Consider the following 17512-nt stretch of genomic DNA (forward strand, 5'->3'; position numbering starts at 1 on the left):
TACCCACATGCATACATACAAACATTGACTTTTATTTTATACTAGCTTGGGACCCGGTGGTGCCTGGGTTATTTGAGAAAGACATTGTGTGCCAAGGTTGGTCTTTAACAGTTATTTATGTGGCTCACAGTGTTCTCAGGAAATTAGTGAAAGTACTGTGAATCCCATCATTCATGGCCTGCCCTTCTCCAAACTGCAGTAGGATGTAGAGTGGGTCATGGTGGCTCTGTGTGCCAAGTGTGGTCTTTATCTGTCTTTGTCGAGGGGCCGCAGTGGTCTGTGGGAACTGAAGAGTTTGAAAGTACTACAAATCCCATCATCCATTGCCCCCCCCCCCCCAATAAAAAAATCTCACCAGGATGTAAAGGCGGTCATGGGGGTTATGTGTCCCAAGTTTGGTTTTGATCAGTCATTGAATGAGGGTCGCAGCGGTCTCGGGAAGTGAGTGGAGGTACTTCAAGTCCCATCATCCATGGTCTGCCCTCCTCCAAACTGCAGTATGATGTAGAGTGGGTCATGGGGGCTCTGTGTGCCAAGTCTGGTTTTTATTGGTATTTTTTGGAGGCTACAGTGGTATGTGGGAACCAAAGCATTTCAAAGTACTACAAATCCCATAATCCGTGGTCCACCTCCCCCAAACTCCACCAGGACATAAAGGGGGTAATGCAGGTTATGTGTGCCAACCTTGGTCCAGATCCATCATTTGTGGGGGTCACAGTGGCCTGTGAAAGTGGCAGCCAATCAGAAAGCTGCCACATACACACATACAAACATTCTCTCTCTCTCTCTCTCTCTCTCTCTCTATATATATATATATATAGGTAGATACACAGCTCTTGAACGGAAAGCATGAGTTATGAATGTTCAGACATTATCTGGGCTGATAAAATGTATAAAAGATTTTGCATTGCAATGGTGGAACAACTTTACAGCTGTCTAATAAAAATTAACACATGGCTACAAGTCCAGACATTATATATAGACCCTTATTCCCTGTTGCATCAGCACTGTCAAAGATGATAGCTGCTTTCCAGCCTTCTCTTGATGAAACACAAGGGTATTGCTTGATCTGGGGGTTCGTGGGAATTATATTTTTAAACAATCCATATCAGCCTGGATTTGAAACAAAACTCCTTTAGTCATCTTGTGAGATGAGCTTCATAGAATAAAGAATAGGGGAGTATAACTGTTAATTCAGAACAGTCCATGATACCAATAACCGTGCACTCTTTCAGTCAGAGACTGGAGGCACTGCTTTGTAGTGTTTCTGTTCCTACCAGGAGTCTGATTCCAGAAAGTGATATGGGACAAGAAGGGTTCTGTATTATTCCAAATATTATTTAACTTCAAAATGAAACAGCTGGCCATGGTCATCTGAACTGGTGTTAGTATCTGGATCAGGCCAGTTCTCCCCTTCTTCATTCTCCTATCAAATTCAGGACAGCCAGCGAGTGTTCTCAGTGCTTGGACACACAGTAATGGACTGGGACGCTGCCAGTAAACAGACTCAATGCAGATGTGAATGCGGTGCTCCTAGATGCCTCATCTGCTCACCCACCTCTGGGCATATACCTGTATCCATAGATGCGGAATTGTCAGTGAAGGCCCTGGTGGCCTCCGTGGCTTAGAGTGTCTTTCATTAGATTTGGCTGGCAAACCAGCTGTGACCTTACCTAGACAGAGACAGGTTGGCTATTCCTGTTCAAGTAACCTCCCATTTTGACTACAATTATGTGTTACAGAAGCTTAGGAATAGTCCCAAACAGAGTTAGTTTGGAAGTTCTGAATATATACCAGTGCACTCTTGGGTTTTTCTTTTTGTTGCTTTTATTTCAATTCTTGCCCTAATTTAAAATGTGGGTTTAAACCTTTAAAACATGGATGGACCCTTTAGGACAGTGGTTCTCAATGTTTGGTCCTCCAGTTGTTTTGGATTACAACTCCCAGAAATCCCAGTGAGTTTAGCAGCTGTTAAGAATTATGGGAGTGGAAGCACTGCTTTAGGGGATTGCACATACTGTCAAAAACAAAACACCCTAAATGACTAGGCATTAATTTCTGGTTTTGAAGAACACGTTTTCCTTTTTTTCTGTGAATCAGTGCAGTGGAACTCTTTCACCTATTCTATTTCTAGGGAAATTCCAAGGGAAGCAATTTACTCCTTTGGTGGAATTAAGAGGCATACAAGCAGTTTCAGGGCTGCATGCAAGCCCACGGTCACACTAACAACTATACACACCCAAAATTTCATAAAGGATGGGTGGCTCCTTATACCTATCTTGAATTGGAGGCCAGTCAAAAGCCCTTTTCCAAAAGTAACTCTATGGAATATGATCCAACAGGTAGCTTTATTCTCTGATAGAACTCAGTTGTAAATGTTCTCCCCTTCTTTGGGCACATTTTTTGTTCTGCTCAGTGCCAGGTACCGACATTTTTGGAATAATTCACCAGGTTTTCAAAGTTCCCGCTGTATAATGGATGTTGAGGTTTTTAAAGCTTTGAGACCTGTCTACATTTAATGTAGTGCTCAGCATTTGTAGTGGTGTCTTTTATGTGGCAACTGTATCTCTATTGTTAATTTTGTATTTAACCATTTTTATTAATCACTCCACATCTGGAGCCATGGTAATTATTACCATTAAATAAATGTAATACAAAGTACAAACCAACATACTAGTATACAAGCATTAATATGTCAAATGTCCATACAAATAGATAAAATGAAACCCACGTATTGTACATTTGAAAAGATCTGCACTAAGTTACCACTATAATAAGGCCTGAAAAGCTACTGTTCTTTGATGTAAAGTGAAATACTCCTTCATGAATAAAAAAGGCCTCCTGTCAGCCCTTCAAAGAGACATATTCTTTGACCTGGTGCCCCAGACTACAGCCTTGAAATATCTGCGCAACACTCTATGAACAAAATCCAGACAAAACAGACACTTGAAATGATAGGAAAATTGTATAAACCTAATTTCAGACAGTTCTATAACCCTGGAGAGATGGCACTGCCATGCACTAAAATGAAAGCAAATGCCTAAATGAAAGCCTGATCGTCTGTTCCCTCACTTTGAAAACTAAATACAGCCACCAACATAAATATGTGATTGTAAGGTTGGTAATTCCAAATTATCTGTTTGCAGAATTTCTTGAAAATTGACAAATATTATCTCTTTCCATGACAGGAAGTTGGCTCCTCTCACAGCACTACCTTTTCAAATGAATTTTCTCTTTCAGAAGATCGTAAAATCCTTTGCAAACAAGGGTAATATATTGATTTTGTTGCTCAATCTACTACAGATAGAGTCTGTCGACTGGCGGAGCACTTGTTGCCTGCAGACATTTTACAAAAAGCTCTGTATCACTAGTCAGCCAGCTGAGCTTGCTAACACTGCCACATGCCTAATCAAACAGTAATTACTAAGAAAAGCAAGTGGCAGCAAGCACTGGAGGCTTAATTGAGATACGTTATTCTAATTAAAGAGGGAATTAATTGGCAGGCAATGAATTGCAATGAATTAGCAATCTCTTAAAAAGCGAATATACTTACCTAAACATAAATATGTATTCACTGTTTAAGAAGACACCTTTAATATAATGCCACCTTTCAATTTTTAAGTCTTTATTTGTTTAAAATGTTGTTGTGTAGTATTTACTCTAATATGCACATGCTATTGAAACCTACATTTTCTCAGGGTTACATTTTGATGACAAATTGACTTCACTTGTCTCAATAGGAATCTGAAGAGTATTCATCCAGAGTTTTCTAGATAAAACATTGTGGAATGATAAACTGTGCTGCTGCCAAAAAATATTCTGAACAATATATCTAAACAACTTAAGTTAATAAACAATAGCCATAGTAGGCTCTCGAGAAGAGAAGAAAAGAGAAGAGAAGGGAAAAGAAGAGGGCACATTTGTTTTTGCATGCTTGCAGAAATCAATCCATTTAGAAATTGTTTCTATTTTCTGCTTCCTAGTTTCACATGTAGAAATCTACCACCATTAATTGTTGCTTTGATTATCACTTTCAACATGGCAGACGTCAAGGTGATAATCAAGAGCACAATTAGTGATAGATGAACATGGCAGAAACCCAAGGTTAGGCACTCTGGAAACAATGCAGATCTGTGAAAAACATTAATGTGATCTAAACAGAGTGAAGACACTAAATTGCCTGCATATTTCAGTTGTCTTTAATCTAATACCAGTCTCCAGTTAATCTAGAATTTTCCCCAATATAGTTAGCATAGACCACTAACAGAATTCTAAAGACATCAAAGTTCCAGTGGCAATAAATGTGACAGATAGTTGCTATTCTGGATTACCTAAAGCTATAGTCCTGCTATAGGTATATATCAGTGGTTGTCAACCTTTTTTTGACCAGGGACTACTTGACAAAGAACCACTTTGACCAGGGACCACTCTCGAACATTAGTACCAAAAGGGTTATGAAACAGTTTTTGGTCAACTTTAGATTCAGTTTGGGGTGGTGATTCAGAAAACCGCATTGGATAGACCACATCAGCTCTAGTTTCTGATACAGAATATATGCCATGGGCGGCAACAGGGAGGGAGTGGCATGAAACAAGCATAAAGGGAGTGGAAATAAAATAAAATAAAATAAAATAAATAAAGAGAAAGGAGTCTCGCAGACCAGATTTTTGTCATCACGGCCCACTGGTGGTCCATGGCCCACAGGTTAAGAACAACTGGTATATACGAACCAACATGAAATGATTTTTTCTGATTAATATTGTGAGTAGTTCTACCAAAGACCAAGTCTGATTCCCATTTTACTGTACTAAAAACCAAAGGTGTTATCAGATTTTATAACTCTTTTCCAAGGACACTAGATTCCACCCTTCTCTCCCCCTGGTTGTCTTTCTTGCTGTTGTGCATCTTCAGGTCATTTCTGACTTATGGAGATTTTCATGGCAGGATTTATTCAGAGAGGTCTGCCTTCCTTTGTGGATGAGAGTTTGTGATTTGCCCAACACAGACCACTGGGTTTCACAACTGAGCAAAGATTCAGACCCTGGTCTGCAGAGCTATAGTCCAATGCTACACAATATTGGCTCTCTACTTGCAGGGAAAGATTTTCCAGTGCAGGCAGATTTTTGGCAAGTTACTGGATGATGAGGGAAAGGAACTTTCAATGAGGCATCTCTCATCTGCTTCTGGGTGCATTTAAAGTGTTTTAAACTCTGTTGTCTCTTAAACATGATAATACATCTACTTATGCTTTAATAGTATGACATAATGGTGCTTGCTAATTTTTAATCATGCTGTGTGACACTATGAGAGCCAGTTTTAGCACTGAATATAGCAAGGAAGACTGTTGTTTTCTGATTAGCTCCATCTTTCATATACATCTCCATCAAGTTTCTAGAAACTTTGAAAGCAAAGTGCATGAATACCCCTGAGACTGAAAACTATATGATTTATTAAGCATCATTTTAAAGATTTTATAAGCATTAATTCCTTACATTCACTCCAAGGAGTAGTGACCTTTGTGTTCTAAGAAGTATGATACTGGAGCTACATGCCAAGTTTTTTAGGTATGTCTTGGATTTGCTTCTGAGGCCCCTTAATTACTCTTGGAAAAATTCAGGGCAGGATAAATCAGAAGTCCAAAATAGAAAAAAAATGTTGCAGTAAACAAAAAGTTTGGATTCTTCAGGCTAAAGAACAATCAGCAAGTATATTAAAAAAAGCCACAATGTTTCATTTCTGTACATCTTCATATGCTTTTATAAGGGTGAGTAGTAGTGTGTGAAGATTTTAGGATGAGTAGGGATCACAACACAAAAAGTTAAAAGCTGTGGCATCAGTTGAAAAGGTCTGTGCATCTGGTGAGCTAATAGTTCAATGGCTTGACAAAGAGAAAATAGGGCACCTACAATGTTATTATGTTGGCAATGTGTCATATGAACTTATAAGTAAAGCTACTCCTGTAAAAAAAAAAGTGGACTGACTGGCAGATGTCAAAAACAAAAACAATTTTTACTGGAGAATTAAAATAAATGAAAGAAGCCACAGATTTCTGTCAACTGTTCCACACTAAATGGACGCTTTCCCATTAGTATGAAGAACTTAAGACACTTGTCAACCATCTTTAAAAACACATTTTACACTGTATCATTAGAGATATGTATGGTTAAACAAAAAATTAAAATTAAATCCAACTAATAGCAGAAAATCATGCACACACAGATACACACATAAACAAAGGTAATGAACTCAAGCAAATCTCGTAATCATCTTAAACAATGGTGTGGTTTTTCCATGTTTGCTTTAAACAAATATGAATGAGATTCGTACTAGGACATTTCTTCTGCCAAGGAAAAGAAGTTTCCCCCTGTTAATGACATAACCTTCAGTTTAAAGACAAAGCACCCGTCATGTGGCTGTTATAATCCTTCCATTGCCTGTATCCAAGGTACAGCTGTCCTCCAACTATGCTTTGAACTGGAACTAGCTGTAAGAATATATTTGGATGTAGGTAGTGGAGTAAAAAAGTCTTCAGTAGTTAGGGTGAATCAGAAGTCTTCTTGGAGTATAGTTCAGTTAAGATATAGAACCTGTGTCTTCTTTGGAGCAGCAAGCATTTGAATTGAAGATATATAATGCACAGGGATGAGGACTGATTAAACCAAGGGACTAGTTAAGCCCAATCCACTGCTTGTACTATTTTCTGCTGCCCCAAATATTGGCACAGATTGTGTTTCAGACACAATTGGACATTTTATTTGAGAAGATGATTTAGTATTTGTGACAAAAGACTTGGCCTGAACTATACCAAATAAAGTAAACACATAGGAACTTATTCAATAAATATAGGTATTTACTTAATATGGAGGCCTCCACGTTTCAGAAAATGCAACATAAAAATATGTATCTCCAATAACAGGAAAAAAAAAACACAATCTTGTACTTCTTAGGTAATCTTCCAGTAATCTTGGGTTTTTCCTCCAATAAGTGTCATACACATTCATCTAATCACATTTATCATGCAAAACTGATTAGTTATCCCTGACATATTTTTGGAATGTAAACCTTCACTTATTTTGCTATTGCACACAAAAATGAATATTTGTCAAAATGGTTTGTGCATTTTGCGTAGTTGGTAATTTCTTTCTGTGTGATGTCTTGACTTATTGAGATATTCTTTCCCATTGAGGACATACAATTTGTTAATAATCTTCACCTCCCTAGTAGGACACAACATTTCAAAGACAACAAGCAATACTTATAGTCTGTTTTTTTTTTTAAATGCTTCACATATATTATTTGTACCAGCAATTAGCTACTAGGCTATTTGCTCAATAGGAATGCCTATCTTGCCAATTCCAAGTAAACGAAATGAATTTTCTTAATTATGGTCCATTAAATGCAGTCATTACTTCTATAAACAATCTTAAATTCCTGAATGTCAACTGTTTTGTTAATGTTCAGAGGACAGGCTTGGTTGATTACCTCTACCTGTACCACCATCTATTTGTTAACTATTTTGGGCAAGGCACAGGTAGGTGAGCTCCATGAATCTTTGTAGTGCTAGAAGTTTGGTGTGTGTGCGTGCATGTATACACACACACACTCTCTCTCTCTCTCTCACACACACACATACATTATGGTACTTCATTCCTATTACAACAGAGGCAGAAATCATGTGGCCCTGCATATGTAGCCCCTTGCATTTCTTACCACTGGCTAACAACATCACTGGCTAACATTCTCATCCCTGGCCTACAATTCTAACAAATTGATAATGGCCTTTCTTTAGGATGAAGGATTTTTTTCAGGGCAAAAGTGAAGGAGATTTTTAATGTCTATGCGCTACAGTGGTCTCTCATCACATCATTTATATTTTTTATTTCACTAAAATTGGCTTTTATGTTTTCCCCAGGATCTGGGGATACTGGGAAACATAGTATGGATGATTGCTAATTTTTGAACCATTTCTCCCCCAGAAATGATGAGAAATATCCTGGATGATTTGTGGAGTGTCTAGAGAACTTTGGAGACGACAATTAGGTTGCATATGGTTTATGGGATGTACTTTCACTTCATATTCTTGGATGTATTATCTAAATCAGTATGGGACATATTTTGTTTACGAATATAATGTCATTAAAATAAGTGACCATTCCCATAGATAAGTCTGTGGGTAATTTTGTATTCATTGCTAACTTGGGAACTGATGGTATTGATTGTTGCTAGTGTTTCCATGTTCGCATCTATAATAGAAATTGTAATTTGAACAATAGAGAAAATAATAATTACTCCTTTTAACTTAATTTAATTTTTTGGATTTCTGTCAGTTTACCTTATACTGAGCTAAATCAAATTCCTCCATAACGTGTTAGTGCAGTCCTCTGCATCAGGAAAACACTTGGCTCCAGGGGCTTATATGTGCAGGGGGTGGGGGGCAGAAGCTTCAAGACATTGCCCCCTCCCAGTTCCACTCATGGACCTTCTTCAATCAGCTGTTATGTCAGACATAATTAGAATGGAAAGTTCTGGAGTATTAAGTACTTGAAATGGACTGAGGATCTGTCTCATCCTTTGATTCACCTTAATGAGGTCTAAGGAATTGATATTGCTCCATTCTTGCTGTCTTTAGGGAGAAGCTCTCCCTTTCAAGTGTACCAGCAGATATTCTAAAACCTTCTTTTAACTGCCACCTGCATTTCATAATAGAACCCTAGCTCAACTTTTCCATGGGTTGATATGAACTGCTGGACTGTTACAAAACCTTCTTGGCAGCAGTATAAACAGAACACAGAAATAGCCACTCAGCAGCTTATTAGATTTAGGCCCTACTAGAAGTGTCTTTACAAATATAAGACTACATCAGAACCCAATAGGAGGCCTTGAATTTAGGAATCTTATAAAACAATATATGTACATTTTGGGGGAATTTTCACCCATCGGTATGCTAAGACAAGAGAGATTACTCAGACTTTTTTTTTTTTACTTTTTTCATGTCAGGAGTGACTTGAAAAACTGCAAGTCGCTTCTGGTGTGAGAGAATTGGTCATTTGCAAGAACATTGCCCAGGGGATGCCTGGATCCTTGTGGGAGGCTTCTCTCATGTCACCGCATAGAGAGCTGGAGCTGACAGAGGGAACTCATCTGCGCTTTTGCCTGGATTCGAACCTCTGACCTGTCAGTCTTCCATCCTGCTGGCACAAGGGTTTAACCCACTGCACTACAGGGGGCTCTATTTTTTATTTTTTTTTACTAATGATTGATCAGTTTTGAAACTACACTCTTGGGCCATTGCTTCTTCCTATGTAGACCATGATGTTCTTCAAATTCAGTACAGAAATCAAGAAAATAATGCCTGGCTGCCCACTGGAGGGAAGGATATTAGAGGAAAAGATGAAGTACTTTGGCCACATAATGAGAAGACAGGAAAGCTTGGAGAAGAATAATGACGCTGGGGCAAATGGAAGGAAAAAGAAAGAGGGGCAGACCAAGGGCAAGATGGATGGATGTTATCCTTGAAATGACTAGCTTGACTTTGAAGGAGCTGGGGATGGTGACGGCCAACTGGGAGCTCAAGCGTGGGCTTGTCCATGAGGTCACAAAGAGTTGGAAGCGCCCGTACGAATAAACAACAACACAGCATGGTGTAGTTGTTCAAGCACTAGACTATGACTCTGGATATGGCATACAGGCATGACGTTTTTACATGTCAATTTTTAGACAAGTATCTTATTTATCTACAAGGCTAAAATTCTTTATTCAGAACACTAATTTTCTTTGAATAAGAAGAAGCCTGGAGTAGCAAACATTTTTTAAAAGTGCATACTTAAACCTAGCCCTGTGTTTTACACAACATAATCTGCAATAGCCCCACTATGACAAGTTATACTGGATAGTTAAAATGTTGATGTTTTCCTGAACCAAGATAAAGGGATATAGATTAAACTCAGCCACTGTATTACTTTTTCTTATTAGAGAAGGATTTGTTCTTGTCCTTCTAGTACCTATCTCCAGAATATATATATATATATATATATATATATATATAGACACACACACACACACACACGCATACACACACACACACAGTGATTAAACTGGAAGGGGACAGAGTAATGATCTGAGTTATATATCTAGGACAAATATTTAAAGGTGAGAAAAGAGATACTGGGGTACAAACTGTTTAAGTATCTACTAAAGCATACGTACAAAGGATTATGAAAAGACTCACTGCCTGCGAGAAGCCTTAGAGATCTAGCATGTCCTTGACCCAAAAGGTACTTAATATAGGTCTGGTATGCTGGAGTGTAATACTCTAATGTCTAATACTATAGCTGTTCTGATATAGCCTTCAAAGGGGTTCATCAGTTTGCTGCTAGTCAAGTTATTTATACTTGAAAAATACTAGCCTGACTCCTCTAAGGATAGTGTGGCTCTCACACAATTTCTATTCGTGTGAGCTTTTGAACATTCCTCTTGCTATACAGATAAGCATTCCAGATCTACTTGTGTGTGTTATTACCACCAGTTTTCAGTTGTCATGAAGAGGCTGAGGTGAATCCGTAATAAATATTCCATCTCTCATCAAACAACAACATTTTAGCACTGATTTGGTGTGTGTGTGTGTGTGACTGTACCTTGTGCTGCACCAAAAAGATAGCATACTATTGGTCTATTACCATTTCACAGCCATGATAGTCTCAGAGGTGAGGTTGGAAAACTCAGAATTATGGTGAAAGGCATCAACTGAGATTAGCCTGAAACAGACAAACTGGTTTTTTGCTGTTAGATGAAAAATGGCTGATCTGAAGTCAACAATTCAAACTTGGTAGTCAGAACACTTCCACAGAAGTTTGATTTGGTGGTAGTTGCCTCTCCTTGTATGAGTGGCAGATTGATTAAGTTGGCCCACCCAGAGAGTTGGAGATTTCTTGGAGAGAACACATTATCTGGACTCATTTCAGTCTGAATCCAGGATAGGATACTGCTCTACATGGGCTTTAATCACTCTGACCCATTACATAGTTTGGGTGAAAAAAAGAGGCAATGCTAATTTCTGAATCTTCTTGGATCATGCAGTGTCTTTTGATATAACCAATCATGGTATTTTACAAGAATGACAATACAGGACAAAAAATATTGTCTGTGTGGAGTGATCAGATCCAGGAATGGATAAGCAATTGTCCAGAATGGAGACAACTTCTTCAAATTTCTTTTTTGTGTCAGGAACAACTTGACAAACTCCAAGTCGCTTCTGGTGTGAGAGAACTGACTATCTGCAAGGACATTTCCCAGAGGACACCCGGATGTTTTTTTTGATGTTTTACCATCCTTGTGGGAGGCTTCTCTCGTGTCTCCGCATGGGAAGCTGGAGCTGATAGAGGGAGCTCAACCACAATCTCCCTGGATTTGAACCTCTGACCTGTCGGTCTTCAGTCCTGTCAGCACAGGGGCTTTAACCCATTGTGCTACTGGGGCCTTCCTCAGATCCCAGGTTCATAGTGTGGGTGTATTCCAAGATCCACCTTTGTCAAATTGTCTGGTTCTGAGAGTCTGGGACTTGCTACGGCTGGTCTGCCAATGGCAGCCTTTTCTGGATAGAGATATTCTGATCACAGCAATTCATCTAAATATTACTTTTCACTTCAAACAAACGCAATCTATGCTGAATTACTCTTGAAAATGAAATGGAAGCTACACTTAAGATTGCTGGCAATATCATTTATAGTAACCCCATGGCATCAGGTTCAAATTGAACTGGTTGCCAATATGTGTATATATGTATGCATGCATGTGTGTGTGTGTACAAACACACACATGTACACATACACGAAGGCACACATATGTTGTTGCAGTTGTGTGCTTTTCAACTTATGCTGGCCCTCTCATAGGGTTTTCTTGACAAGATTTGTTAACTTTTTAAGTATGCATTTGAAACTTTTCCATTCCGGCACCACATTTTAAATTGCTTTTATATTATTGAAACCACTCTCATATTATAGAATCATGGAATCATAGAGTTGGAAGAGACCTCGTGGGCCACCCAGTCCAATATAATATGTTTTAAATAATAAATCAAAACTATTTATTTATTTATTTATTTATTTATGACATTTATATGCCGCCCTTCTCACCCCGAAGGGGACTCAAAGTGGCTTACAAATAATATACAGTATAATAAATAAAATAAATACACTATCTTCCTGGACCCCTCTCTTTACTCTGGTCCCAGAGCAGCAGTTGGTGTTGGGAGGAGGGGCTCCCAACTGAGGACACTGAAGACAAGATGGCAATGTGAACCTCTTAATTATTTGGGCTTCCAAGCATAACCAACACAAAACAAACAGCTGAGTTGACAGTTTTCAGCCATTTCCAGTCTGAGGTCACATAGTTCAAAGGAGGATACAAGGATCAGAGAGATGCCTCTATGTCCCTTGCAAAAACCGAGAAGCTGTGAAAATAAGGGATTACATTTCTGAAGTTTACCACTATTACTTTAAGAAATTGATGTGCATATAGCCACTGATTAGGATAACATTAAAATACACTAGGATTGAGTATTGTCAAGACATCACAGTTTACTTCTCTGTGGAGCACCTAGACTCAGTTTGAAAAGTGCAATCTGAACTACTGTAAGAAGTATTCCATTATGGAGACAATCTTGCTGAAATGCTATTTTGCACCCTACACACATTACAATAGTTAGTTCTTGGGATTTAACTCAGTCAATTCCACTACTGAATACTATCTTGATTAAAAGCCCAGTTTCAGAACATATTTCTTCTATCCCTTCCAATATGGAAAGTATTATAGGAACCAAAACAGGTGGTTTCTTATTGATCCAGGAAGCTTGAGGCAGTCTGTCTTGTTTTCACCAAAGAGTCACAGAAAGAATCATTTGGCACAGAACTCCTCACATAAAAATTTCACACTCCAGACACTGGACCATCTCTCCAACAATAATCATTCAATTTTATCACATATCACAGACTCGTTTAACATTGCTTATAATAGCATCTACCCAAATTGAGACAGCTAATTCTATATGTTCCTGCATTTGAGATGGAAAATGATCTTCAAAAATAATGTCCACAAATCGGCAGTTCCAGGATTTAAGGGAGTTGGACAAAAAGGCATATAACCATGATGGCTCATGCAGACCAACTATAGAAATTACTGAAGGAGAACCATATGTGATGCATACCACTTTATAAATGGAAAACCATGACTTCTATAATAGTACTGGAACAAATTTTGCTTCATATATTAGGAGTTAAATCATTTTAAGCTTCACTGAGGGAAACCACTGCTGACTTCTCACGTCAGCAACAGGGCAATTTCCCAGCATAAGACAAAGCCTAGAGGGGCCACCTCTCACCCTGCAATTTATCACATCAGCCAAGATCAGATCACAAGCCCTAGCTATCAGCTCCTCAGGATAAACTCCAGACCTCAGGAATTCAATCCACCGAGGGCTCAGCTAAAACTGCTATTATTCCACAGAAACTCTAGTTACTATCCAAGGAACCACGCTTTAGCTCCGATTCTTCTCGTTTGCTTTGCCAGTGCAGAAAAAGCAAACAAGACTCCTAGATTAAGGAAACAGGGTATTTTGGAAAGATGTATATAAACGTTTTCTTCAAGCACTCTTTTCAGGCATACAGAAAACAGAAAAAAACCCATGTTTTGGATAGCAAAGTGAGTTTCTGCTATATTACCATTTAAGCTATGTAGAAACAATAAGTACTGTTCAGCAGTGGATTATGCTGCCTTGGAGTGTAGCGGGGTCTCCTTCTTTGGAGGTTATAAAGCAAAGGCTGGAAATCCATCTGTTGAGAGTGCTTTGATTACATTGTCCTGCATGACTGGGAGTTGGACTGGATGGCCCTTGTGGTCTCCTCCAACTCTATGATTTTATGAAGCTATGAAAAACAACCCTCCAATAATTTGCAAAATTTCACACTCTACTTCCTAACTGAGGAAAAAGCACATTCGTTTATTTTATTAAGCCTACAAGTTATTATTGTAACAAGTAGACTTAAAAGATGGATCTAGCAGAAAGCTGCACATGTTGGTTGATTCCATGTGATTCCATGTGAACTGCAGTTGTAGAAATACTATACTTTTAGGACAAAAAGCAAAAAGCAGTTGTAGAAATACTATACTTTTAGGACAAAAAGCAGCTTAAATACAATTACTTTGTTGAAAATATTCATGTCCACTGAGATGTGAAATAATGTTAAGAAGCAAAAATAACAGCTGTATAGAATGTATCAGAGGCAACATGAATATACTCAACTTTAGCAGCCAAATCTAAGTTGTCTTTTTTGCAAAGACAATACTATTTTACAGCACCACGATACAGGTGTCTAAAAGCAGACCAGCTTACCGTTCGTTACCATTTAGGCATTGTGTGCATCTTTGTTTTAAAAGGTATCTTCAATAAAGGCAGAAAGATGGGTAGGTGAGAGAGATTTCAAATTTCAGTAATTATGGGAAAGTTTGGAACATCACATGATTTGTCTCAAAGGATGAGTACCCAGCAAATCATGGTTATGGTGATCCTACATATTTTATAGAGTTTTCTTAAACAAGGAATACTCAGAAGTAGTTTTGCCATTTCCTTCCTCTGAAGCAGTGATCCTGTAACAGTAGGATTACTGCTGTTACAAGATTTTAAATAAGTGTATTACACTTCTTGTTTTCAAATTTCATACTGTCACAGAAGAAACATTAAGTTATTGTAATGACAGTGTAATTTAGAATCCACACTAGAAAATTAGCACAGCTATATTCCCTCTGATAAATAAAATTAAACTATAAACAGAAGTTTCATTTTGTCTTGGAGAGGGAGACAGAGGTGATGTATTTCATTCTTCGGAAGCACTGGAGAGAAAAATAGGTAGGACATCTACTGCAGAGACTGATTGATAGTAAAGATTTGAGTTTGTTTAGAACTTTGAGGCTCACCATCTGCTCTTTTGCTCCTTCTCCATTATTATTCAGATCACTGAGGGTGGGATTAAGGAGTTGGGACTTTGGTTATAGTGAATTCCTCTTTGAGGGCAGGAATCATTTCTGTTTCTCCCAAGCAACAGCAAAATCTTTACTACTGAAATCAACATTAGATACGCTGAATCTATACAATTACCTGTCAGTTGCAAACCTTCCCTCTATGGACAAGATTAAGAGTAGGTTATAGTGTCAACACTGGTTAGTTTGGGGAGAAAACAAACTGCTACTTAGACCCATTTCAGTTTAGGTTCCTAACTAGATTCTAGTTACTCTAGCAAATAACTGAGAACTGGATGGTGGGAATACAAGCTCTTAGTGGCATTTGATGCCAGCTATTGTGGTATCCTTTTTCCACAACTGTCTTATATTAAGGAGGCTCTGGACCTCTCTCTGTAGTCAGGTCTCAAAGATAGTGCAGTACTGAGCAATTTCTGTTTATCCTCCGTGCTTTTAACCCATTTATACAAATCTACTGTGAGAAGCTATGCAGAAATCTGAGTTTTCATGACATTCATATGTTGGTGGCACACAGTTCTACCTTCCCCCCATTGCCACCCAAGAGATGTAATGGAAATTACAGAGGCAGAAAACTGATGGGTTGGAAAATTAGTGTAACGTTTACCACTCCTTCCTTTGAGATTTGGACTGCAGCACAAAACTGGTCCTTCATGAAAGGAAGTCCCCTTAAGAGCTGTTCGTTTTGCTATGGTGGATTTCAGGCACCAGCTCTGGCCATGAGAAATTTAGCCTGCATGCTAGTTGCAAATGCAGTTGGAATGATAAGTTCTGGCCTTGTTTACACATTCACTGGTTGCCTCTAAATGGACTATTCCAATTTTGTTTACACGAGGCGGCCACTGAAAATGTCTGAAAATCACATCTGCCACAAAATGTGGCCATACTGATGATGGTAAGAGGCTGGGAAGTCCATAAATAACATGATCTCTCCAAAACCCAGGGTTTTTTTGCCCCCTCCAACCGAATTGGTGGCCTGTAAGATTCTTAAGCCAATGCCTGTTCTTAACCTTTAGGACCCCACATGGCTTGAGACCAGACTTCTAAAAGATAGCATTCATATAGATAATCCTCATGCTAAGACTTCCTTCAGGCTTTCGCTGTTACAAGCTGTCAGGCTGACACTAACAAGAAGATAGCACCGGCCACACAATTGTGGAACTCCTTCACTATTTATTTGTATCTTCTCTATATAGTGGCATTTAGAAAACAACTAAAGTCAACCTCCACATTTGCTGGTTTGAATTTTACAGATTTGATTATTCATGGATTTGATTAAAATATTCTCTCTAGGATTCTTCTGGTCCTCCAGTAAAATTCTATGGTTAACATCCAGAAGACGCTGACCACAATCTCTAACTGGGATTATAGTTAAATTGAACATTTTGACACAGCAGTTTACTGAATCAATCTATTTGCTTGTTAATACAGTTATTATAGCTCATCTTTCCTTGTTTTTGTTTGTGCACATTTTGTAAGGGTGTCGCCCTAAAACGCCCTACTAAAAGTATGTAAAATAAATAGATCTGTCCACTCAACAAAAAAATCTGGAATGATGTCTATAACATCTGTATTTAGGATTAAGAGTTAATACTCATAACATGAATTTCACTTCTGCAGACTGCCTGATATTTGCCTATATTACAAAACAACAGAAAAGTCAAACTATTGTTCCCTCACAAGGTCCAAAGACTTCAAAAGAGTTTTCACAGCACCACAATTACATCTGCAACTGTTTGGCAGTTGATAACATTCTTGAAGAAATCAGTTTAAAAGATTCACTTCCTCGATACTTTAATTTTATCAATGAAAAGAGTGCAATCAATGGTTCTCATAAATATTTCTCAGTATGTATTAGCTGGGCCTCAAGTAAGGGAAGCTTCTCTGGCATGCAGTTTTGCACATACTATGAGATGGTGAAAAACTTAAATAATAGTTGTATTTTGTTGTGTCATCTCGAAAATTATTGTTCAGTATATGCTTTTGATTTTAAGTTATGTTATAAATCTTGAAGCCAAGTGAAGTATGAATTGTGTAGCCTAGGGGTTCAATTATCATTTTTCATTTCCAAAACCAAATGCGATAAAACTATCACTGAATATTATTACTTTAGTTATGATATCTCCATCAGGAGTTTTGGCTTTACAATAAAACTCACTCAGACGATTGTATAATCTAAGCATAAATATCAAGTTGCATCAAAGTACCAGTAAGGACCACACTCTGCAATATACTGGAATGTAAATGCTGCCAAAATGAAGATCTGGTAATGATTAGCAGAAGAATGCTATACAGTTGTTTCTAATTTTAATCCTTCATGCATATTTAAAATCTGTTGTATGAACACAGTTTACTGTTAATTTACATGGCTTCTTTATATTGTATTTGTTTAAAATGGAATACCCCAATAATTAAGTTTAGGAAGTGTTGGCCTGACATATATATAACTTCACTGAAGAGAAGAGTGTCTGGATTTCAAAATGGC

General features: G+C 38.1%; 1 protein-coding gene across 1 annotated transcript in view; it reads right to left on the minus strand.

Moving 5' to 3' along the window:
- The window catches only part of NDUFS4 (NADH:ubiquinone oxidoreductase subunit S4), a 57522-nt gene that overhangs the window by 23828 nt on the left and 16182 nt on the right, over positions 1-17512 (minus strand). The window lies entirely within an intron of this gene.

The sequence above is a fragment of the Anolis sagrei genome, chromosome 2 (assembly GCF_037176765.1).
Source record: "Anolis sagrei isolate rAnoSag1 chromosome 2, rAnoSag1.mat, whole genome shotgun sequence".
NCBI lineage: Eukaryota > Metazoa > Chordata > Lepidosauria > Squamata > Dactyloidae > Anolis > Anolis sagrei.